We start from the raw sequence: 626 nt of genomic DNA on the forward strand, positions 1-626 counted from the left end.
CCAAGTTAGGACAGCCGAAACCCATCCAATCTTCCGCCGTCGACTAAAGACGCACTTCTTCAACCATTATCTGAAATAATAATATATAAAAAAAAAAAAACTCTAACCCTAACTAACCCTACTGTCATGCACTTGTCCTAATAAACTTGCGATCCACGGGGGAGCTGGGGCAGCCATGGCTCCCTTAGATCAGACATCAGCTCCCCTGAAAACATGATTTGTGATTTTTTGGGGGGTCTCTAAATTACTGAAAATAAATGCTACTTTTGCCATGCATTTTTCTGTAATTTTCTGTATCATCATCGTGTATAATAATAAACGTAATTTTGGATGTATGATTAATGATTTGCGCACTAATTCACACACGTATTATGGCAACATGCATGCTATTCTTGCAATTACCATTCGGAGCGCAGCGGCGCTGCAGCCTGCACGCACGGCACAAATCAAACTTGACCCGCACGTTGTAACCTGTGACTTGTTGAACTTGACAGTGATAGTTTTGACAGGTAAATAAGGTCACTCAGGAATGTATAATGTCTAAACGAAAAATGCAACAAGTAAGCCTAACCAATTTTGGTTTCACGATGAAAGTGAAGCAGTCAATGGACTTGACAGAGCAGCAG

The sequence above is a fragment of the Notolepis coatsorum genome (assembly GCF_963971535.1).
Source record: "Notolepis coatsorum genome assembly, chromosome: 3".
Lineage (NCBI taxonomy): Eukaryota > Metazoa > Chordata > Actinopteri > Aulopiformes > Paralepididae > Notolepis > Notolepis coatsorum.